Source organism: Castor canadensis, chromosome 2, assembly GCF_047511655.1.
Source record: "Castor canadensis chromosome 2, mCasCan1.hap1v2, whole genome shotgun sequence".
In the NCBI taxonomy this organism is placed as follows: domain Eukaryota; kingdom Metazoa; phylum Chordata; class Mammalia; order Rodentia; family Castoridae; genus Castor; species Castor canadensis.
The window spans coordinates 166,865,939-166,891,108 of record NC_133387.1 but is presented as its reverse complement, the minus strand read 5'-3'; the positions used below and the strand labels follow the sequence as shown (position 1 = coordinate 166,891,108).

General features: G+C 38.1%; 1 long non-coding RNA gene across 1 annotated transcript in view; it reads left to right on the top strand.

Annotated features, from left to right (window-relative positions):
- LOC141420863 (uncharacterized) overlaps window positions 1-16,810 on the top strand; it is a 29,708-nt gene extending 12,898 nt beyond the window's left edge. Inside the window, exon 3 of the long non-coding RNA XR_012445539.1 lies at window positions 16,359-16,810. This is a non-coding gene — a long non-coding RNA (uncharacterized lncRNA). The remainder of the gene's footprint in view (window positions 1-16,358) is intronic.
- Window positions 16,811-25,170: the final 8,360 nt, after the last annotated feature.

The following is a 25,170-nucleotide window of genomic DNA, read 5'->3' as shown; positions in this document are numbered from 1 at the left end:
AAGCTGAAGTTTGGTGTTCATGAACATTTAACAGGAGTTCCTAGGAGAAAAAAAGTAGAAAAAATAGGGAAGGGCAATATTAAAAAAGATAAGGCCTGAGCATTTCCAAAGAAGTATGAGCAGCTTGACCATTCAAATTAAAGAAAGCTGACTTGTCAGCATAAGAAATCAATAGCAATATTATGTAAGCACATTATAGAAAAGTTTAAGGGCATCAAAGGCAAACACAAAGGTAACCTACAAAGGCAAACCATATTAAAATTGGTGTCTTCATCAGCAAGAAGAGAAGCCAAAATACACAGGAATAAATACTTAAAGTTCTGAAAATAAATGGCTAAACATATCAGAATTCTATACCCAGCTAACTGTCATGCTATACTGTATATAGGATGCAAACATTTTCAGATAGTCAAAAGTCTGAGTGTTTTATCACTCAGAGATTCTGAAAACAGTAATGAATTAAATAAGAAGGAAATTGGAACTAGAAGGAATAAATGGATTGCAAAAAATAATGCTTTTCCATAAGCAAAGTAGGTCTCCTAGGAATAAAAGAGTGAGTTATCTGGAGGTTTAGAAAATTCTGGTCAAAGATTGTTTTATTTGGAAGTAGAGGAGCCATGTGTGCTGATAAATTCCATATAGTCTTCAGAGTGGCGACTCAAGTAGAGTGAGTGAAGACTGTTTAATCCCAACAAATCAGGAAGCTTCAAAGCTAAGATATCAGAGGGACCACTCATTATGCCATCTGTTCTCCATGGCATCCCAGAAAGATTCTCCAGTCTTCTCCTGGCATATCTTTGAACACTAAGAGACTGTTCTTCGGAACTATATTATCCAGGTTTCCTTGCTAACTGGCTTCATGGTGGAGTCACTGGTCAAAATCAAAGTGGGAGAGATAGAGGTATCAGAGTATTTCTTTCCCACTCTCCCTGCTTCAGCTTTGCTTCTGTAGTAAGCAACTGTCTCTCTATGATTGGAGTTCCCACTGGGTGGCTTCTTTTCTGTTGTTCCTTTTGTTTCTGGGGTTTTGTAACTGTATTTCTTTTTCTTGCCATTTTCCCTTCTATTAATGGTAATAGGTTTTTTAAAGTTACTATTGGTCTGTAGGTACAGTCAAGAGAGAATTCTCAAGCTGAGTGTGCTGGTGCACACATGTAATCCCAATACTAAGGAGACTGAGACAGGAGGATCATGAGTTCAAGTCCAGCCTGGGACCTGGGAGAGAAAGAGAGAGAGAACGAGAGAGAGAGAGAGAGTGAGAGAGCATTCTTCATGGGTGTCTCATGTTTGTGAACATCTGATGAACAAGATACTAACCTCTTGTCAAAGATGTTTATATAATGAATAGCCTATTATAAGACCCTGAGCTCAGGGTCTTCTTTCTTGTCACTCCTTCCACTACATGTGAAGATGTTATTTGGCTCTTTTCATGTCATTATGTGAGAATTAAGGCTTAGAGAAAAACAACAAAGTGATGATGCTAAAAGTACACTATATATATGTATGAAAATGTCACTGTTTAGTACAATTAATATACGCTAATATAAAATATAAAAGGGTGGCTGCTCTGGTTATTGCTATTATTGTGAGCAAAAAACTATTCATCTTCGAACTAGGAGTGTCATGTCTTCTATCAGCATCTATGATAGCTTCCAAATAGAGTAAAATCTCACATTCTTCACAGTTTTTGATAGTTACCTTAGTATCTCTTTTTCAGTCCCTTAAACTGGACAACACATCTAAGAATAGTCCTTTTGGGCTGCAGGGTGGCTCAAGTGATAGAGCACCTGCCTAGCAAACGTGAGGCCCTGAGTTCAAACCTTAGTACTGCAAAAACAGCAATAAAATATAGTCTTTTTATAAAAATCCATCTTAGTGAATTTTGCTTCCTGCTGGGTCCCTGCTTGAGATATCCAGATAATTTGAAGTCTCAAGGGACACATAATAATTAATTTCATATGTCACTTAGCTAGGTTATGATGCCCAGTTGTTTGATCAAGCTCCAGTCTAGACATTGCTGTGAAGATTTGTTTTTAAATATCATTATCATTTATAATTTTATTTTTATGTACCTTGATTAAACCAAATTACCCCATAACATATGTGGGCTTCACCCAATTAGTTGAAGGCCTTATGAGAAAAAACAGGTATCCCAAGGAAGAAGAAATTCTCTCAAGACTGCAGCATAGAAACCCTTCCTGAGTTTTCTGTCTGCTGACCTACCTTGCAGATTTCAGACTTGACAGACTTTATAATTATGTGACCCGATCCCTTAATATAAATTTCTATCTATCTATCTATCTATCTATCTATCTATCTATCTATCTATATATATACTTATTGGTTCTTTTTCCCTGGAGAGATCTAATAAGGTAAGCTGCTACAGAACTTAGAGAGGAACCTCTGAATACAGCATCAAAGTCCCCAAATAATGAATGGTAGGGAGTAGGAGATGGCAATAAGATTAAAAAGGTATAGTCATATGCTGCTTAAGAATGGGGATATATTCCAAAAAATGCACCATTAGGTGATTTCATTGCTGTGTGAATATCAGAGTAGACTTACACAAACTAAGATGGTTACACATCATTAGGGAATATGATCTTATATTCCATTGTGTATTTACCCAAGAGAGCAGAACTTCTACAGCCTACTGTAGAAATGAGAGGAGAATGAGGGAAATGCCTCAATGGCACCTTTAGGCAACAAAGTAGGCAGAACACACATGATTTGGCCTTTGCCTATGTGTCATGAGGAATGCCTTCTTTTGTTTGTCAAGGCCCTTTAATCTCTCATACCACCTATCCAACCTGGAAAATATCGTTTTCTCTTTCAAGTCCCAGTAAAGCTGTCCAAAAATCAGAGTTAGGTGTTCCATCTTCCTAATCCTTCTAGCACTTATGATAGTCTGTAATTTTACATTTGCAGCCTGCCTTCTTGCTGGCCTGTGAAAAGGAAGTATGCATTTTTTATATCATTAATATATGCACATAGGGCAAGATATATCACACAGAATGTGTTCTGTGTATGTTGGTTGCATGAATGAAGAATGAGTGACTAACGAAGTTGTCAATAACCATATACAAGATGGAGCAGTATTTAAACTCAGGATTTTCTTATTATGAAGCCCAGGCTTCTTTCCTATATGATATGATCTAGTTCCTTAGGAATTCTGCAGCTAGAATCCACCAGTTATGAAGAATTTCTGTCAGCAGTAGAAGGAAAGGGCAAATGTGGAAAAATTGGTGATGAATGCCCATTTTACAAAAGAATAGAGTACACTAACACTTGTTTTATTTTTATTATATTTTGTTTTTGTTAGTTAGCTACTCATTTCTGGTTGTTAACAATATTTCCAAGATTCCCAAAAGATTCTCTCAAATGTAAAAAGAGATTTAGAATTTTGATCTACCATAGGCAAGATATATATTAGCTGTCCCTCTTTGCTTAAAAATGAAAAACAGTTTGGAAGGCTTACAGATTTATCTCTAGTCAATTTATTCTCATAAGTTTTATTACATGCAAAGTTGAGTGGGCAACTGCCCATATGGTTTGATTTTGATGCCATATAGAGGAACTGTTCCATTCCTTAAATTATCCTGCAGTGGAAGGAGTATGCTTACTTCTAATTATGGGATTTTGCATTTAAACATTAATTCCTTCAGCTTAAGACAAATTCTCCTTTTTTGTCCAGTGGACTCTTCGATCTATATTTTTACATCATGCCTTTCCCCAAACCTCTTACCTAAACAGATATTTGTTCCTGCTCCACCATTACCCTGAATCCATTTCCAAACAGAAATGTATCTCTCTTGCCCAGACTATTTCTCCTGTTGTTTCTCATTTCAGTGAATTGTTTCACCATTCATCAAATTTCCAAAGCTAGAAACCCAAATCTTCCCATTATCAACATCCAACCACTCACCAGTCTTCTCAGTCTTTATCACTAACATTTCTTTACTCTGTTACTCTATTACATGGCCATCACCACTACCCTAATTCAGGCCTTTTATCAGTTCTCACTTATATGATTGGGTAGTTGAGCCCCTCTTCTGTCCATTCTTACCATGTCCTCAGGGAAGTCTATTTTAAAGACATGGTTTGACTCCTCTTTCTGAGCACTTATGCAATGGGTACTCATTGCCCTCAGGATAAAGTACAAACTCCCATATCATTTAAGATACTAATTTTATGAACCTTGTCCTTCTTTCTAATCTCATCCTTCTTTTTTCACTCTATTACCATCAGTTTCATATATATTTTTTCCAATCTCCTCATGTTCTTTTTACTGTCTCTGTATTTCCACATGCTGCTTCTCTTATGTGAGAAGCTCTTTTTCCATTTTTTCCCAGCTACCTCATATGTGTTCTTTAAGACTCAGATCAGTCACCAACATCCTCTCAAAAGTGTTTCTAAAGATTTGCCTGAGCTAAATGCTCCTACCTATGTATTTCCTAGAGCCCATATGCTTACCAATATCATGGTACTGATCATATGGTATTGTCTGCTAATTTTACTTCCATACCTTTCAAGTAGATTTTAAAGTCTTTTATGAGACATACTATTTTAGGTGTCTTTAAAAGCTAAAACCCACAAGAAAGCTGGTATTTTGTTAGCATTCAATACACTTCAGTTGGAAAACAGGAAAAAAGTTAAATTACACTTAATGTGTGGTTTGAGAGGGTTATGAAAAACATTTGAGTTCTAACCTAGTTACATGTTTATTGTGGTTACATATATGTATACATAGCCATTTTCACAATGGTGACTTTGAAGTTTCCTTTGTGCAACTCTGTGAATGAGAAGAGTCAGGGTAACAAAGGAGAGAATATGTCCTGAAGAGAGAAAGAGTATTACAAATCAAGAAAAGATGTGACAGGACACTTAAAAAGCATGGAGATAGAAAAATGATGGAGGTAAAAAAAGGAAACAGTCTGTAGCTTCAACTCTGGCTCCCCACAGGGAGGGAATCAAAAAGTTTCACCACAAGGTAAGCCAGGCCACTCTGGTGACAACAGACTGGCAGTCTTAGCCATAGGAGAAACACGTAGCTCTCGTAAGCCTTAAATCCAGTGTGGGGATCTGGTGTGACTGTGACTCTTCCTGCATGGCAGGCCAGCATTGGAAAATAAACCTATTGCATTGGTCCCCATATTTCATCATGAAATAGCCATATATCATATGAGAGGGACTTATGGCTTGAGAATGATATACTCTGGAGACCTGAAAACAAGGAATAATCACAATTCAGAGAGCCTGAGCCTATCCCACCACAGTGTCTGGGTAGGAGATGGACACAAGAGACAGTTGTGGAAAGGAAGAGGTCAGATATGGGCCTTCTGTGAAGTTTGGGCAGCAGAGAGCTTGGGCTGTGGAGGACATAATAGTTTGTGGCCCTGCTCTATGTAGAGAGGAGTGAGTCCCATCACCCATGAATTACAAAGGGGACTGGCAGCTCTAAGACCATAGCCAGCTAATTGCTTGGCCTTTGGAGCTGCTTCCATACTTGTATGAGTGGTTTGCTGGCAGGCAGGACTGAAAGCTAAGGACTCAGGCCTGGTGAATCACTGGGTTTCTTCACCTTCTCCCTCCTTCAGGTGGTTTACTGATAGATAGTATCTGATACACTGAAATTGTCAAGAAGAGTGCTAGGTTCCCTCAGTTTTCCCCATCTGGTACAGACATGATGATCTGTTTGCTTTCCCCAGTCTCTGATATACTCAGGGAACACCCCTAAACCTGGATATTTGCTGCCCATGGGTACACAAACTGGTGGAGGGGCGGAAACTCTTGAGCAAGTGTGGGAACCTTCCACAGGTACAAAGCTCATTGGGGCCAGCAGCAGTTCCCAGTGTGCAAAGAAGGGAAGCTTCTTGAATGAATATAGCCCTGACACTGACAACATAGGTTTTCCTTTTCTTTTTTTTTTTTTTTTTTTATGACATTGTCTTGACTGGCCTGGTCCTCAGCTTGCATACAGCATCAACCTGCATAGTGGGGATAGAGAAGTAGTAAATAGAGCCCAGCTATGACCCACTACTGCCCAGACTAGACCTGTTGGATTCCAATTGTAGAGGATCCAGAAAGAAGCTTCTCATTCTTTGTCTTTTTAATCTTTTTTATATGTTAGTATTACTTTTCTTTTATTTACAAAATCTTCTGTTTATATTTTTATTACTCTTCTTACCTTATCTAATTTTATTTGCATAGTTTATTTTATAATCAGTTGTTTTTATCTCTTGCTATTTTCTCACCCTCTTTCTTACCTTCTTTTCTTTTTCCTCTTATTTTTTCTTATTTAATGTTGCTTCTTCATTTGTTCCTTTCCTTACACTAATCTTATACTTCATTCTTTTTGTTCCTTGTTCCTTTTTGTTTGTTTGTTTGTTTGTTTGTTTTTGGCAGGACTGGAGTTTGAACTCAGGACTTTGCACTTGTAGAGCAGGCACTCTACCAGTTGAGCCACACCTCTAGAACCCTTGTACCTTTGGAATTTCTTTTTGTGGCAATACTGGAGTTTGAACTCAAGGTCTTGTGCCTGCTAGGCAGGCATTTTACTACTTCAGTCACTCCACCAGGACCCCTTATACCTCAAACAAACCAAAAAACCCCCCAAGATTCAACTGTATGCTGTTTGCAAGAAACTCACCTCATTGGCAGTGACCTGCACAGACTAAAAGTGAAAGAATGGAAAACAGAAAACAGACTTCAAGCCAAAGTTAGTCAGAAGGAATAAAGAAGGTCACTATATATTAATAAAGGCAACAATCCATCATGAAGACATAATATTTGTAAATATTCATGCACCAAATATTGGTTTGTTCTGTTTTATAAAAGAAATCCCAATGTACATGAAGGGACAGATATGTCTAGGTATAATAATAGTGGATGACTTCTGTACCCCACCACATCAACAGATGAATCATCCAGACAAAAAAAATCAACAAAGAAATTTCAGCATTAAATTGCATTGTAGATATAATGTACTTATAGATGTCTACAGAATATTCCACCTAACAATTGTGCAATACACATCATTCTTAGCAGCCCATGCTATTTTCTCCAAAATATATCACGTTATGCCTTAAAGCAAATCTTAACAAATTTAAAAAAATGAAATAATTTCTTATATTTTATCAGATCACAATGGAATAAAACTATAAATCAACAGCAAAAGAAACTATAGAAATTATACAAACATGAAAAAATTGAACGATACACTTTCGAGTTTTTTTTAGAAGTATCAAATTTGAACTCAGGGCCTTATACTTGCTAGGCAAGTACTCTACCACTTGAGCCAACCTGCCAGCCTAATATACTTTTGGATGATTTGTGGGTCATTCAAGAAACCAGAGAGGAAAGTAAAAAATTCCTAGAATTAAATGAAAATGAAAACACAAATTACAAGGACTGTAAAGACCATTGTAAGAGAGAAGTTATAGCTATGAGTGTATACATTAAAAAAAATCAGAGATCTTTTAGGTAAATAACCTAATGATGCACATTAAGGTCTTAGAAAACCAAGAACAAGCCAAACCCAAAATTAGTAGATGGAAAGAAATAATAAAAATACAGCAAGATTAATAAAATGGAGATGGAAAGAACAATACAAGGATCAATGAAACAAAGTGTTGGTTCTTTGAAAAGAGAAAGAAGATTAATGAACTCTCAGCCAAACTAGCTAAGAGAGAAGACCCAAATTAATAAAACTAGAGATGAAAAAGGGAACATTATAACATATGCCATGACATCCAGAGGCTCAGTAGGGAATATTTTGAAAATGTCTGTTTCAATAAATTGGAAAATCTAGAAGAAATGTCTGAATTTCTAGTTGTATTTGACCTGTTGAACCAATAGGATATAAACAATCTAAACAGGTTTATATTGAGCATGATATTAAAACAGTAATAGTCTTTCAACAAAGAAAAGCCAAGGACATGATGGATTCACATTTGAATTCTACCAGATCTTTAAAGATGAATTAGCATAAGTGTTCCTCGAACTATTCCATAAAATAGAAAGAAGAAGGAACGCTTCTATACTAGACCGAAGAAACCAGTATTATCCTACTAACAAAACCAGACAAGAATTAAAATAAGAACAAAAAGAAAACTATAGATCAATTTTCCTTAATGAATATAGGTGTGAAAAACTTCACTAAAACCCTTGCAAATCACATTCAACAGCACATTAAAAAGCCATGATCAAATTGGTTGTATTCCAGGGATGCAAGAGTGGCTCAATACATGAAAATCAATAAATGTAATGCAGCACAAAAATAGAATCAAGAAAAAAAAACCACATGATCCTCTCAATAGATATAGAAAAAGCCTTTGACAAAATTCAATATCCCTTCATAATAAAAGCCCTAAAGAAACTAGGAATAGAAAGATCATACCTCAAGATAATAAAGGCTATATGTGACACACCTGTAGTGAATGTTAAAACTGAAAGCATTCCTCTAAAACTAAGAATGAGACAGTAGTGTCTACTCTTTCTACTTTTATTCAACATAGTGCTTGAAATCTTAGCTGAAGTAATAAGGCAAGAGAAAGAAATAAAAGGGATACAAATTGGAAAGGAAGAAGTCAAATTATCCCTATTTACAGATGATATGTTCCTACTCTTAAAAGATCCTAAAGCCTCCACCGGAAAACTCTTTGATGTGATAAACACTTTCAGCAAAGTAGCAGGATACAAAAGTCAACATACAAAAATAAGTAGCCTGAACATGCTAAGAAAGAAATCAGGAAAGCAATAACATTCACAATACCCTCAAATAAACAAAATGCTGGGTTGGGGACATGGCTCAAGTGATAGAGACCCTGTCTAGCAAGTGTGAGGCCCTGAGTTCAAACCTCAGTACAGCAAAAAAAAAAAAAAATGCCTAGAAACTAACTTAGTCAGGGAAGTGAAAGACCTCTACAATGAAAATGATAAAATACTAAAGACAGAAATTGAAGAAGACACTAGAAAATGGAAAAGCCTTTCATGTAATTGGCAAAATTAATATTATGAAAATGGACATATTACAGCAAAAACAATCTTGAAAAAGAACAGGGCACAGTGCAATGGTTCATGTCTATAATCCCAGCTAGTCAGGAGGTGGAGATTAGGAGGATCATTGATCAAGGTGAGCCAGGGCAAAAAGTTGGAGGGACCACAATCTCAACAAAAAAGCCAGGTGTGGTAGGACACTCCTTTAATCCCAGCTATGAGGAAGGCATAGGTGAAAGGATTGTGGTATAAGGCCAACCTAGGGAAAATCCCAAGATCCTATCGACAAAATAACTAAAGCAAAAAGGTTGGGGGCATGGTTCAGGTGAAAAATTACTTGCCTAGCAAGTGCAAAGCCCTGAGATCAAAGTCCATATCCACCAAAATAAAATAAAATAAAAGAACAAAGGTAGATGACTCCTTTTTTTTAATTTTTATTTTTTTATTATTCATATGTGCATACAATGCTTGGGTCATTTCTCCCCCCTGCCCCCACCCCCTCCCTTACCACCCACTCCACCCCCTCCCTCTCCCCTCCACCTCCTCGATACCCGGCAGAAACTATTTTGCCCTTATCTCTAATTTTGTTGAAGAGAGAGTATGAACAATAGGAAGGAACAAGGGTTTTTGCTGGTTGAGATAAGGATAGCTATACAGGGCATTGACTCACATTGATTTCCTGTGAGTGGGTGTTACCTTCTAGGTTAATTCTTTTTGATCTAACCTTTTCTCTAGTTCCTGGTCCCCTTTTCCTATTGGCCTCAGTTGCTTTTAAGGTATCTGCTTTAGTTTCTCTGCATTGAGGGCAACAAATGCTAGCTAATTTTTTAGGTGTCTTACCTATCCTCATATCTCTCTTGTGGGCTCACTCTCTTATCTTCTGATCAAAGTTCAATCCCCTTGTTATGTTTGCCCTTGATCTAATGTCCACATATGAGGGAGAACATACAGTTTTTTGTCTTTTGGGCCAGGCTAACCTCACTCAGAATGATATTCTCCAATTCCATCCATTTACCAGCAAATGATAACATTTCATTCTTCATGGCTGCATAAAATTCCATTGTGTATAGATACCACATTTCCTTGATCCATTCGTCAGTAGTGGGGCATCTTGGCTGTTTCCATAACTTGGCTATTGTGAATAGTGCCGCAATAAACATGGGTGTGCAGGAGCCTCTGGAATGACTCCACTTCTTGATTGCAAAACTTACTACAGTGACATAGTAGTAATAAATTCAAATCGTGTGATACAGAAAACAAACCTTGCCCAACTGGTCAAATTTTCAACATGGTGCCAAACCAGGTGTTATGACCCATGCCTGTAACTCCAGCACTTGGGAGGCTGAGGCAGAAGGATTAAATTTGGCAATTATTTCTTGGATATGACTCCAAAAGCACAGGCAAAAAGGACAGGACTCTATAAACTATACTTTATCAAAATTTAAAAATTTTGTGCATCAAAGGCAACTATCATGAGAGGAGAAATGCAAGGCATAGGAAGGGAGAAAATGTTTGCAAATCATATATCTGATAGGGATTAATATCCAGGATATAAAAAGAATTCACAATTCAACAACAAAAATAATTTCAAATAAGCAAAAGACTTGAGAAGACATTACTCCAAAGAAGATATACAATTCACAAAAACAAAAACCAAAACATGACAAGATCAACATTTCTATTAGGGAAATGCAAATTGAAACCACAAGGAGATACCATTTCATGCCCTAAAGAACAGCATTAATCAAAAAGAAGAAGAAGGAGGAGGAAGAGCAGGAGGAGAAGTAGGAAGAGAAGGGAGAGAAGGGAGAAGGAAAGAAGGGAAGAAGGGAGGGAGGGGAGAAGAGAAAACAAGTGTTGGCAAGGATGTGGAGAAATAGGAACGCTTTGATTCTTTCAGGTATATGTGCTCAGAAGTGTTACAGCAAGATCACGTAGTGGTTGATTTTTAGTTTTTGGGGGACCCTCCAGCTGATTTCCACACTGACTGGATTCATTTACACATGTACACAATGTATAATAATGCCCAACCCTAGTCAGCTTTTGTCATTCTTTGCTTTCTTGATGATAAGCCATTCTAACTGGGATGAGATGGGATCTCAAGGTGATTTTGACTTGCATTTCCTTGGCAGCTAAAGCTGGTGAACAAGTTTTCATGTATTTATTGGTCATGTATACTTCTTTCGAGAACTGTCTGTCCAGTTCATTTGCCCATTAATTTGTTTTTTGGTACTGATTTTTTTAGTTCTTTATGGACTCTGAATCTTAATTCCCTGTCAGATGAAAAGCTGGCAAAGATTTTCTCCTATTCTATAGGCTGTTTTTTTTTTCACTCTGGCAATTATTTCCTTTGTTGTGCAGAAGCTTTTTAATTTGATGCAATCAAGTTTGTCAGTTCTTGCTATTGTTTCCTGAGCTATTGGATTCCTATTCAGAAAGTTGTTGTCTATGTCTGTAATCTTCAAGTGTTTTCCCTACCGTTTCCTCTAGTAGTTTCAAAATTTTAGGTCTTACATCAAGGTCTTTGCTCCATTTTGAATTGATATTTGTGCAAGGTGAGAGGCATTCAGTTTTAGTCTTTCTACCTGTGGATATCCAGTTTTCCCAGCACTATCTGTTGAAGAGGCTATCTTTTCTCCAATGTAGGTTTTTGGCACCTTTGACAAAATATTAGATGGCTGTGTAGGTTTATTTCTTGGTTCTCCATTCTATTTCACCAATCTACATGTCTGTTTTAGTGCCAATGTCATTCTTTTACTATGGCTGAGTAATATAATTTGAAATCAAAGATTGTGGTATTTCTAGCATCACTCATTTTACTCAGGATTGCTTTGGCTATTTGGGGTCTTTTGTTATTGCACATGAATTTAGGTCTGTTTTTCCTATTTCTGTGAAGAATGTCAATGCTGGGGATTGCATTGAACAAGATTGCTTTTGGTAGTATAGCCATTTCTATGATATTAATTCTGCCAATCCATTAGCATGGGAAATCTTTCCATCTTCTAATGTCTTCCTGAATTTCTTTCTTCAGTGATTTATAGTTTTCATCATAGAAGTCTTTCACTTCCTTTGTTAAATTTATTTATAGGTATTTTATTTTTTGAGGCTATTGTAAATCAGATTGTTTTCCTAAATTCTTTCTCAGTCTGTGCATTGTGGGTATATGGGAAAAGCTACTGATTTTTTTGTATATAGATTTTGTATCCTGCTTCTTTGCTGAATATGTTTCTGATGTCTAGGAATATTTTTGGTAGTGTTTGTAGGATCTTTTAGATAAAAGGTCATGTCTTCTGTAAACAGGGATAATTTGATTTCTCCCTTTCTATTTGAATTCCTTTTATTTCTTCTTCCTATCTTATTGCTCTGATTAGGAATTCCAAAACTATGTTGAATAAGAGTGGAGAGAATGGATACCCTTATCTTATTCCTGACTTTAGAGGAAATGAATTCAGTTTTTCGCCATTTAGTCTGATGTTGGCTATGAGTTTATAGTATATAGCTTTTGTTATGTTGATGTACATTCCTTCTAGTTCCTAGTTTCATCAGAGCTTTTATCAAGAAAGGATGTTGAATTTTGTCAAAGGCTTTTTTTGCATCTGTTGAGATGATCATGTGATTTTTTTGTCCTTGCTTCTGCGCTATATTAACATTTATTGATTTACATATGTTGAATCATCCCTGCATCCTTGGAATGAAACTGACTTGATCAGGGTGTATGATCTTTTTGATATGTTGAATTCAATTTGCCATTATTAAAAATTTTTTTTGTTAGTACTGGGTTTGAACTCAGGGCATAACACTTGCTAGGCAGGAACTCAACCCTTGAGCCATTCCACCAGTACCAGTTTGCCAGTATTTTATTGAGAATTTTTGTATCTGTGTTCATTAAAGAGATTTCCCTTTAATTATCTTTTTTGTTGCTGTGTCCCTGTCCAGTTTTGGGATGAGTATTATACTGACTTCATAGAATGAGTGTGTTAGTGTTTCTTGCCTTTTTATTCATGGAAAAGTTTGAGGAGTTGTGGTATTATGTCTTCTTTAAAGGTCTGGTAGAATTCAGCGGTGAATCCATCAGGTCCTGGGATTTTCTTTTTTGGAGAAAAACTGCTGTTTCAATTTCAGTACTGTTATAGATCTGTTTAGGTAGTTTATATCATCTTGGTTCAATTTCGGTTGGTCAAATACATTTAGAAATTTACCCATTTCTTCTAGACTTTCCAATTTATTTGAGTATAGGTTTTTGAAGTATTCCTTAATGATCCTTTGGATTTCATTGGAATTTGTTGTGATATCCATTTTTCATTTCTAGTTTTATTAATTTGGGTCTTTTTCCTCCTCATTTTAGTCAGATTGGCTAAGAGTTTATCAATCTAATTTATCTTTTCAAAGAATCAACTTTTTGTTTCATTGATTTTTCATGTAGTTTTTTGGTCTCTATTTTGTTTATTTAGACTTATTTGTATGATCTCTGTCCTCCTGGCCTTGAATTTAGCTTGTTCTTTCTTGTTTTTATAGAAGTTTGGGATGTAGCATTAGGTCCTTTATTTGAGATCTGTCTGTGTTTTTAATGTAGGAGCTCATAGCTATAAACTTTCCCCTTACTTCTGCCTTGGCTGGATCCCACAGGTTCCATTTTTATTAGATTCCAGGAACTTTTTTATTTCCTCCCTTGTCCTTTGATGACCCACTGGTCATGCAACAACATGTTATGCAGTCTCTATGTATTTGAGTATTTTCTGCAGTTTCTTTTGTTATTGAGTTCTAGCTTTATTCCATGGTGCATAGGAGGATCCAGGGAGTTATTTTAATTTTATTATATTTGTTAAGACTTGCATTGTGTCCTAAAATATGATCTGTTTTGGAGAAAGTTCCATGGGCTGCTGAGAAGAATGTGTAGATGTCTATTAGGTCTGTTTGATCTATGGAGTCATTTAATTTTGAAGTTTCTTTGTGGAGGTGTTTTTTGTTTTGTTTTGTTTTTTGTCTGGATGTCCTATCTTTTGGTGACAGTGGGGTATCTAAGTCTCCCACTATCATTGTGTTGAGGTCTTCTTGTGGTTTTAAGTCCAGTAGTGTTTGTTTAATGAAGTTTGAGTGCATTGACATTGGGTACATGTAAGTTAACAATAGTTATTTCCTCTTGATGTATTGTTCCTTTTACGAGTATGGAGTGATCTTTGAATAATTGTGTCTTCTGAATAATTTAGGTTTGAAGTCTACTTTATCAGATATAAGTACAGCTATTCCTGCCTGGTTTTAGGGTTCATTTGCCTGGAAAACTTCTTTCTACCTTTTTACCCAAAGCCAATTTTTGTTTTTTTCCGTGAGATGCATTTCTTATAGGCAATAAATCATCAGATCTTGCTTTTTAGTCCTGCTCACTGATCTATGTCTTTTGATGCGAGAGTCGAGATCATTCCATTTGAGTTTTTTTTGTTGTTGTTGAGACTTTCAATATCTTTATTAAATTCTCCTTTCACATCTTTTTTCTTTCTTATTTCATTTATCTCTTTTTTATATCTTCTTTGATTTGATTTCATCCAGATGTTGTTTGTATCCTGTTTGAGTTCATTTAGCTGTTTCTGTGCCTTCTGGAGCTATTTATCCACATTCTCTTAATTCCATTGACTTGTTTTTGCATGTCCTCTTTAAATTCCTTAATCATTCTTATTATCATTCTTTTGAGTTCAGAAACTGAGGTTTCATCCCCTTCATTATCCATCATATCCACCAGATTCTTTGTTGTGTGACTGTTGACCTTTTGAGGAGTCATATTCCTCTACCTTTTTCTATTTCCCAATGCTTCTATCTTGAGATTTGCTCATGTGGTGCCAATTAGTTGGTTGGGGATTTTAGTCATTTGAAGTCTTTCTCTTGATTGATTTCTATGTTCTGGTAGGATTGGTTATTTGCTCGGTTGTTGTGTCATTTCTGTCCACTGACTTGGGGGTATAATTTAGCAATTAAAAAATCCATGAATTCAATACCAAAGCAGATATTTACATGAAATATAAAACCCTTAGCAGGATTATTTATAAACAGAAGTGTGTTGGAGAAATAAAAGTTGTTTTCATACAGATGGAAACTTAGGTAGTAAAAAAATGGGAGTGAGAGAGGAGAAAAAGAAGAAGGAAGATGGGGAGAGGGGAGAAGATGTACAAGGTGTAGGGGGTGTAGGTTAACAAGACCTTAATGTGTGTAAAGTTAGTTGTTGTGAAGGAGGGTGCTATTGTCAAGAATTGCCAAAGGGTAGAAAGGTAGGAGTAATATAAGAAGGTGGTTGAATAAACCACTAGCTGAATGGTTTGTAAGGAAGAGATAGGGAAAGTGGGGAGAAAAGGAGGAGAAGAAAGAAGAGAACAAAAGGAAAGGAAAAAAGGTAGAAAAATGGAAAAAGTAAGGAGAAAAATATCTGTAATAGAAGAGGAATAGACAAATTGAAACTTTAACAAAAAATAAATTTTTTAAAAGTCCGAATTTCATGTTGAAAGAAAATAGTGGATTTCTTCTGTACTCAATCAGTACAGTGGATGCTCCCGTCTAATTTCTGATTCTCAGGTTTTTGTCTGCAGTTCTCAAGCATCCCCTTGGGCAGTACCTCTCCCCTTCCAGGCAGGTCTGAATTCCTTTACACAGAGGCTTTCTGTTGTTCCCTGCCTCTCTTTAAGATACTTATGCAGGACTGATTAGCAAGTGGTGGTGTACCCCACCCCCACAGGTTTGGTGGGCTCCTCTCAGGCTCTTTAGCCCAAGACTTCTCTTGGGGGTAAGGGCAATCAAACTCAGATTGATTAGATAGGAGGCTTCTTGGAAATAGTCGTGCTGGGCTGAATAGGGAGCAGCAGCCTAGCTTCACTGGGCAAGTCTGGGAGTTCTTAGCTCAGGCTGAATGACCAAAGGCTCTTCTGGGTTTGGGGAGGAAAGGAGGGATACAGATTCATCTCACTTAGCTACTAGGGTTCTTGGAGGTGGTCAAATGAGTTATTATTTCCCACAGGCTGAGCTCAAGCTTGGCTAGCCTGCTCTGTTCCCTCACTGTCCTTCCTTTGTATAGAAAAGTGAGGGCTCAGCTGCGAATCCTGGTGCCCTCCACCTGCCAGGCAGGGTAGGAGATTTCACTGTTTATTAGGCCAAAGCTAATTCCCCTCTGTGGGTGGAATAGTCAGATTCCCACAGACTGAGCTGGTCTGTGTGGTAACCAGCAGGATTGAAAATGGCTAGCATACCTGAATAGTTTTCAGTCTCCTCTCTCTGGTATCAGAGGGATCCCCAGTTACTGATTGTACCCTTTCTCTGCAGTCTGTGACTCCACAGCCTCCTGTAAGGCTCACAGCTCTGTGTATTGATTTTAAACACTTCAGGAGGTCCTCATGGACTGAAGGCTACTCTTGTCCAGGCATGGGAAGAAAGTGAAGAAAAAAAGAAACCACTCATCAACAAAACTCAGGTGATGGCAGTGCAGTGGTTCCTGGCAGCTTGGTGGTTCCTGGCAGTGCCTGCACTCCTGGGCAGTTTTGTGCTTTAAAATGCTTATTTAGAGGATGGTCATTGTAGGTAAGTTCTGTCTGTATATTAGCAACCTCTTATTTAGCAAACTAACCAGACCAACTACCCTTGCTGCCACAAACCTAAGGTTATCTCCAGATTTGTGAGGGCTCAGTGACCTGGAGGCTGTCAGCAGTTTACTATCTTACTCTGCCTTCCTGTCCCTGTCCACTTTTCCTGTCTGAATTCTAAGTGAGTCAAACAGAGACAAGCTCTTTGGGTTTGTCCTACAAGTATCTATCAGACATTTTAGAGTAATCATATACAATAATTTGTAAGTAGGTTCTGCTACGCTCTCTCTGGTTCGAGGGAGGTACCTCATGACCAAAGCCATGCTGGGGATGGGCAAGCATGAGTAAAGAATGCTACAAAATTTTCCTGCAATCTTCAAGATGACTTTTACTGATGGGGCATTTTATAGGAGATCATAAACTTTGACTTTTCCAGAGCTGCAATAAGGTTGTTTCAAATAGTTTCTGCTTTTAAAATATTTCATGTTTCTCTAGGGAAATGAAAGCTTGGAGATTTCTAGTCTGCCTTTTGCTGAGGTGTACCTTTTTCAACATAGTTTTGCCTTCCCTTGAACTGTCGCCAAAGGGCAGCCGAGGGCCTAACATGTAATGTAAATGAAGGTATCTGAAATCATAACATAATGGTGGGAACAAAAGTAATCTTAGCCCCTATAAAGCAACTTTTAATAGGAACTTGGCTGGGGAATGGAAATTTTATAGATGAGAAATCCATAAGGATATTGGTGACAGTTGAAAACAGATAAGCTTATAAAATGCAGTTCTGTCTAGGTAGTAAATTGTTCAGGGACCTGGTGCTTGCTGACAGTGTAGGACAGCTGCAATTACATGCTATGAATGGTTGGGTCTGATTTTCTGGATGATTCCAGCTCATGAATGGTTTTGGGCAATGCCAAAAATGACCAAGCTGAGGAATATGTGAAAAGAATGAGATGACTGGTTTTGGCACAGCATTAGAGCTTCCCCTCAGGATTCAGAAAACCTGTCTAATTCCTAATGGTACTTTGCATATCAGCATGTCTGTGTCATGCCTGTGGTTTACAGCTGTGTCTTAGAAGTGACTTGGGAAATAAGCCTTTGAATTGTTTCCATTTCTGCACTCCTTTCCCCAATCAGTAGTGTCCCCTACTTCTCCAATTTCTTCTTCTTGTATGCGTTTTCTTTTGCCTCTTGCTCCCTCAGTAAAAACATGCCTCAAAGAAATAATCTGCTATGTGAATTTACACTAAGGTGAACATGGTCAATAAAACTTGAGTGTAAACCTTCCATGGGCTATTTGCATTTTAGCAGAAGTTTATATTTCAAGCTAAAAGGAAAAAGTTCTAATTGTAAAACTGCATGATAACTATTCTATAGGAAAAAGAATTTTTAAAGGACCTGGTCCCAACTCAGAATAGTTTTGTTTTCCAGGTATAATCTAATCCAGATGGCAAGAGGAAATTCCAAATATAAAATGGTTCTAGAAAACCAAATTTCTCCTCCCAATATGAAAAGAAACTCTGGGACTGACTTGAGTTATGACATTATTGTAGTAATGACCTTTCATATCTTCCCAGTCAAAGACACATAAAGTCATGACCTTGACCATACTGAGAAGTCAGATGCAGGAGATTTTCACTTTACTACAGGAAAAGAAAGGCAGAAGAGCAGGAATGGAACAGATCTAATTTAGGATCTTGGCTGTTTAGGAGATAATAGGCAGCCTCAACACTTTTAGATGGCCTTTCTTCCTAGCAACCATCAGAGAATCTTCCTGCATGTAGAGTGGCAAGCTATAAGTGCTAGAAGGCTGGGTACCAGAAAATAACAGCTAATCAGAACTAGGAGTGGGGACTACCTCATCACTGGATTGGATTTAACCTTTCCTAGCCTGTTTCTTCTTTGGTAATGTGAGAACAATAATATCTATTAAAGAGAATTAGAACTCTTTTGATTGCAAACTATGAAGAAGCCACATTAAATTAGGTCAAGCAAAAACAAAACAAAAACAAACACCCAAACTAGGCTGGGGATGTGGCTCAGGTGGTTAAGCCCCTGCCTAGCAAGAACAAGGCCTTGAGTTCAAAACCCATTATCCACCCCCCCACAAAAAAAAACCCAAACCAAAAAACAAATAACAACAAAACACCAACCAATTGAGCAAAAATACAGCTTGTAAGCATTTATTCCTGAATTTCCAAGAGGCATTAGCTTTTGGGCAGAGCTGAATCCAGAGACCCCAAAGACACCCTCAGAACTTTTCTGCTCTTCATTTCTTGGTTCTGCTTGTTTTTGTTTGGCTTTATTCTTATACAGCTTTAATTCATGTTTTAGTCAAGAGAACCCCCAAAACTTTACCTCCAGTTTAACAAATTCAACAGAAAATGCCTTTTCTCTCTCATTCAAATATTGTTCCAAGGAAAGAGTATATTGCCTTGCTCAGATCAGATGTCCAAGCCACTGTCCAGCCACTAAGTAGTGGCAGGCACTGTTCTAGGAAGGATGCCCAGAAGTAGGCACCAAACCACGTAACTTATGAGCTAAAGCTAGGGTTTATGACTTTAATCATATAAACCATCCTTCAACTGCCCCATCTTCTACTGCCTTTTCTCTCATCTCATCCAGTCTCTTGTCCATGACCTCAGCATGATAGCAATGTCGCCCAAGGCCATTCAGGTCTAGTAATAACTTTCTCTGTGTCTGTACTCTGCTTATGTTTTCAGACCTTGTTAGTCTTTATTTATGAGTGCATTGTTTAATCTGGTTGGTAGAAGATGATACTGAAAGGTCAGGACTTTAATTTTATGAACCATTTAGCCTCGTTTGGAAAGAGAATAAAGCACACATGACTAGAGGTTTACCCATCAGTCTAAGCCAGAGGCTTAGCAAATGTCTGCTGTGTCCTTGGTCACTGGAGGTCAGAGCAAGTTTGCTCCATACAAACCTGTTACCATTACCAGACATGCCATCAGTAAGAAGCAAACTTTAGGTAGTTTAGCAGCCATGTTCTATTCATAGGAGTCAATATGGGTCTGTGTGCACATGGGTAAGGTTTTATAATCTCCTTGAATGCAGCAGAAACGATGGTTACTATTAACCTAAAAGCACAATCCCAGATATGGACAAGGCTCACTGTTTCACATCTTTCATGGCTGTGCTCAAATATCTTTCTAGAAAGCTCCTCCCTGACCACCACTTGACTGTAAACTCACTAGGACTTTGGACTATTTTGTCCACTCTTGTGTTTCTCTTTGATCTCAGCTCCTACTTCTTTTTTTTCCTTTATGTAATTGTTTACTAGATGGGGAGCTCCTTAGAGGGAAATGCTGTGAGTATTTCCTCCATAATCCCAGCACCTAGCACAGCACCTGACATTTGGAAGGCTCTTGATAAGTGTTTGTGGGGAGACTGGTGGAGACATGCCCTATGGAGCAAGAAACTGGGTGACATTGTAGAAGTCTCTTTGGTTTAGGGGAATTAGAGTCCAAAAGATATGCTTTGTTTTCCAGTTGGGTGGGCTGATATGTCGCCAGGTGTTTTTGGTAAATGTTGAGATTTCCTCCTCTCCGGTTAGCCTGCACTCTGCATGCATATGCGAGGCAGCTGGCTTGCCATAAAGGACTGTGGCAGTTCTTAGCTCCCTGCCAGCCAACTAGACTCTTCCATCAATCTGACCCAGAGTCCCCAACACCCTCCAATCTGACAGTAACTTAATCCTCTTCCTTAGATTTCTCTGATCAGCCGCCCTGTGTTCTCTTCTCCTCTGTCCCTTGCTGTCTGAGCCGCTCATACTTCATCAGCCATGTGGGACCAAAGCAAAAGTGAGTTCATCCACAGAGCATGTGCTTGGGCAGCCAAGGCCTCCAGGTTTGAATAAAATGACCCAATTCATTTGGTATTCACTGGGCAGTCACACAGGGACATGTCCATTCTGGGATGTCCCCCAGTAAGGCCAGATGCTGCCTCAGCTAGATTTGCCTATGGTCCTTGACTGGGAGTCCTAGTGGGAGGCATGGGAAATCAAACTCCACTTTATACACCCCTCTGCTCACCAAAGCCCCATTCTACTAACCATTGGTTTTACCTTACTAATGAATTCTAACTGGAATTCCTATTCTCAATTCCATTTGGATTCTTCCCAAACTGGAATCCTTAACTGTTCTATAGCTGCAAATTTAAGGGACTCAAAATACAGCTTTCCTAGGCAGTGGACTATTTTATTTCTAGGGGGTAAAGAATTGACATGGATTAATGAGTTATATTCCAAGGTACAATGCCTTCTGATTGTGTATTATATATAAGCACTCTGAACTTGAAAGAGACAATTGTGTGACGTTTGCCTGTTAATTGAGAATAATCATCTCAACTGCACAGTACTGCATACCAGTCAAGTTTGTCATTATCATGTCCAACAGCTTTCAATTGTTGTGTTGCCCTTTAATAGCAAACTTTCTCAAGAGTTTGGAGAACAAAAGCAGAGACCTATCTAAATATTAGCTTCTACCCACTCTGAGAGAGAAGGATCCATTTAGATGGAAAAGATTTGAGTTTCTTATCCCCAGAGAGTGTTATGTCTTAGTAATTTCCATATCCTTTGACCAAATGTTAGGCCATAGGATTGTTTCTTCCTAATAAAGTTAGGAAATGTATCAGATGAGCAAAGGACTTGCATGACTCCACAGTAAGTTGGAGACTAAAATAGAAGAAATGCTATAAAACTTATTGTTAAGACCCACTTGAGTCCAAGTCATAGAAAATATAACTCAAATTGTCTTAGGCAAAAAATTTTATTGGCTCATATAACTGAAAAGTCCTGGGATAGAATTGCTTCAGCATGTCTAGATTCCAGGGCTCGAAAATATCTTCAAGGCTTGATCCTCTGCTCTTTATATCTCTACTTTTCCTTCTTCTGATGCTGCATAGGCCTCAGATCATGGGAACTTTATTTTCCTTCTTGCCCTTTTGAGCCAGCAGCTCAACTCCAATATCACAGTTTTAGTGGAAATTCCAAGATTGAATCTCATTGGACCAATTGTGTCATGATCCTCATTCTGAACCAATCATGATGGTCAGGGAGAATGAAGTCTACTGATTGGTCAGGCTTGGGTCACTCTTATCCTTGTACTTAGAAGACAAGTTTGTATCCATGAGTTAAGAATGGAAGGTGCTGGTGACCTTTGAAGAAAATCCAAGTGCAGAGACTGGAAAAATTAGGAACACATGTTGACCAAACAAGAAAAACTGAGTACTGTTCTTCCCTCTCAGAAATGAGTATATTTGTAGGCTGGTAATTTAAGTTTCACATCTTCCCATTTACTAAGGGCCAGCCTTGTGCCAAGAGTTTCACATATGTCCTCTCATTCAATCTTATAATCACCCTATTTGGGAGGACAGTGGTTAGCTCGTTTTTATAAGTAAGGAAATGAGGCACAGGGAGGTGAAGTGACATGATCAAAGTCACACAAGTGCTAAGAGCGAGTGGTTATATAGCCCCAGTGCATATTTATTCTCCTTTGTGCACTTTCCAAACTTGTCCATGTACACGATTCTGGCATATTTATTAAAAATGTAGATTATCAGGCACTCCTCCTGGGAGATTTTGATTCAATTACCTGAGCTAAAGTCTGGTAATCTGTTGCCAGCATGGATGCTCAGTGATCTTTAAGACCAGACAAGGTGAAAATGCACAATACCATGTGCCTTCCACAAGTGAGAAATTCTGGAAATGGCCACTGCCAATCTTAGCCCCTCTTCTTCCCTTCTTCACTCCCCACAAAGGGAGTCTGAAACTATCAGCTGGAAATTCAGTGGGGAACATTATAATGGAAGAGTCAGGTCCACCCCATTGCCCACTAGCAATCTAAACTGCCCTAAAAGTAGGACAACCTTAGTGTGATGTAACAGGAACCATCGCTTACGATGGTTTTTTGCCTAAAAAACTGCAACTGATTGCTACAAGTCTTTAGAACTTCCTGTTAGTTTATAGGAAATGAGGGATAGAAATGCCTTAAATGACAAGGATACAATCAGCTGAATTCAAAACGTGGGGCATTCTACAGGAAAAATGACCCAGTTTCTTCAGCAAATACCCATTATTTTCCAACCAAATTGACATTAGAGAAGAGGAAGTGCTGATTATCATAGGGTAAAATAGACTGAGAAGACAACAACCAAATGCTATATGAGAGCCTTATTTGGATCCTCATTAAATCAACAATAAAAATACATTTTTGAGAAAATCAAGGAAATATAAAAAAATGTTTGAGCCAGGTGCCAGTGGCTCACATTGTAATCCTAGCTACGCAGGAGGCAGAGATCAGGAGGATCAACTCTTCGAATGCAGCCTGGGCAAATAGGCCATGAGAAACTATTTTGGGAAAAACCCTTCACAAAAAAGGGCTGGTGGAATGGCTCAAGGTGTAGGCCCTGAGTTCAAACCCCAGTACCATACACAAATAATGTTTGGTATTAGAAGTCACTCAGAATTAATGTTACCTTTATTATGCATGATGAATACATGGTAATTCTTCTTAAAACATTTCGTCATCATTGCCAGGTGTGGTGGTTCACACTTGTAATCCCAGCTAGGCAGGAGATGGAAGTAGGAAGATCATGATCTAAGGCTGGCCCTGGACAAAAAGCAAGAACCTATTTGAAAAATAAAAATGAAAGCAAAAAGGGCTGGAGGTATGACTCAAGTAGTAGAGCTCTTGCCTAGCAAGTACAAGGCCATGAGTACCCCGCCCCCCCCAGGTCTGCAGGAGCCCTCAAAAAAGGAAAAAAAAAAACCATGGTATTTGTTTCAGCTTGAATAAATTCTTCAGTACTTTCTTGTAAGGTGTGTCTGCTAGCAACAAATTCTTTCTGTTTTTGTTTGTTTGGGAAATTCTTCATTTTGTTATCATGAAAAATGAGAGTTTTATTGGATCAGGAGTTTTGGTTAACATTTTTTTTTTGTTTTGAGCACTTTAAATGCTATCCCACTGCCCTTTGGCCTCCATTGTTTGAGATAAGAAATTAGGTGTCAATGTAATTGTGTTTTTTTCTTTCTTTTGTTCTTTCTTTCATTATCATATTGTTGTACTGGGGGTACATTATGACATTTACAAAAGTTCTTAAATATATCGTAGTTGAATCCACAACTCCCATCATTTTTTTTTTTTTTTAATGACAGGGTCTTGCTATGTAACTCAGGCTGGCCTCAAATTTGAATTCTCCTGCCTGAGTATCTGGAGTCCTGGGATTACAGGCATGTTTCACCATGCTCAGCTATGGTTCCATTTTGAGTTAGCTATCTTTTTCTTACTACTTTCAAGATTTTTCTCCTTATCTTTGACTTTCAGCATTTTTACAATGTGTCTCTTTGTACATTTCTCTTTTTTTAAAACTTGAATTTCTTGAATGTGTAGGTTAGTTATTCAAGAAATATGGGAAGTTTGCCACCATTATTTCTTTGACTTTTTTTTTATTTCCACCCCATCTCATTTCTCTCTTCCTATGATACTATTATGCCCAGTGTGTAATGGTGCATGGGATGATATCCCACATCTTTCAGAGGCTCTGTTCATTCCCTTAGATTCTTCTTATTATTTTTTTTGTTTTGGAAATTGATATGCTTTGATATTTATATTCAAATTTGCTTAATCTATCTTCTGTTCATTCTGAGCCTTGCTAGTAACCCTCCCCCCCTGCCAAATTCTTTATTATCAAGATGAGGACACTTTAGACAGAGTGGCTTTTGAGTGGTGTTTTGCCCCATCCTTTAGAGAACCTTAATGAGCTACAGAAACCAGTCTGGTAATCCACTCAAGGGTCCATATAAAAAGAAACGACTAGGCAGCTCTCGCTCAATGCTTGAGAAAGAGAATGTAGTACCTTCGACCCTCAGTCTTTTTGCATTCTGCATTCATTGACTCAACAACTGTGGATCAGAAATGTCTTTAATAGCTATGTCTGTGCTGAACACGTGCAGACTTTCCCTCATCATCATTCTCTGAACTGTGCAGTATAATGACTCTTTACATAACATGTACATTGTATTGGGCATTATACATAATCGAGAGATGATTTAAAGTACACGGGAGGATGTGTGTAGGCTATATGCAAATACTATGCCTATGTATTTGTTTATTTTGATAGCCCTGAGGTTTGAACTAGGCAGGTGCTGTACTGCTTGAGCCACACTTCCAGCCCTTTCTGCTTTGGCTGTTTTGGAGATAGGGTCTCACTTTTTTGCCTAGGCTGGCTTGGACTGCGGTCCTCCAATTTTACACTTCCTGTTGTAGTAGCTAGGATAACAGGTGCACAACACCACACACAGCTTTTATGCATTGAGATCTTGCAAACTTTCATGCCCAGACTGGTCTGGAACCACAGTCTTCCCAATCTCAGCCTCTTGAGTAACTGGGATGATAGGCATGCACCACTATGCCCAGCTTTGGTCAAATTGGGTCTCCAGAACTTTTTGCCATGATCCTCCTGGTCTGTCTTCCAAGTATCTAGGAGTATAGGGGTGAATTACTGCCACTGGCTCCTTGCCATTTTATATAAGGGACTGGAACATGCATGGATTTTGGTATCTGTAATGGAGGTGCTGGAACCAATCCCCCATGGACACCAA